The following is a 216-nucleotide window of genomic DNA, read 5'->3' on the forward strand; positions in this document are numbered from 1 at the left end:
ATGGCCAAACTTAGAAAAGAAATGCTGGTGCAGTCCAAACCGAAACACTATTCAGTAATTAGATCATATTTGGAGCTTTAGATCTCAAATTTAGGTTTTCTTTATATGGATGAAAAGGTAAGATATAAACCTACAACTTTCATAAGGAGTCCAAAATTAAAAAGGTCATTTTCAAGTCCAAATTGTAACAACAACAAAGAAGTCCGAATATGTCCT

This window comes from Populus euphratica, unplaced genomic scaffold (genome assembly GCF_000495115.2).
Source record: "Populus euphratica unplaced genomic scaffold, PopEup_1.0 scaffold53.1, whole genome shotgun sequence".
NCBI lineage: Eukaryota > Viridiplantae > Streptophyta > Magnoliopsida > Malpighiales > Salicaceae > Populus > Populus euphratica.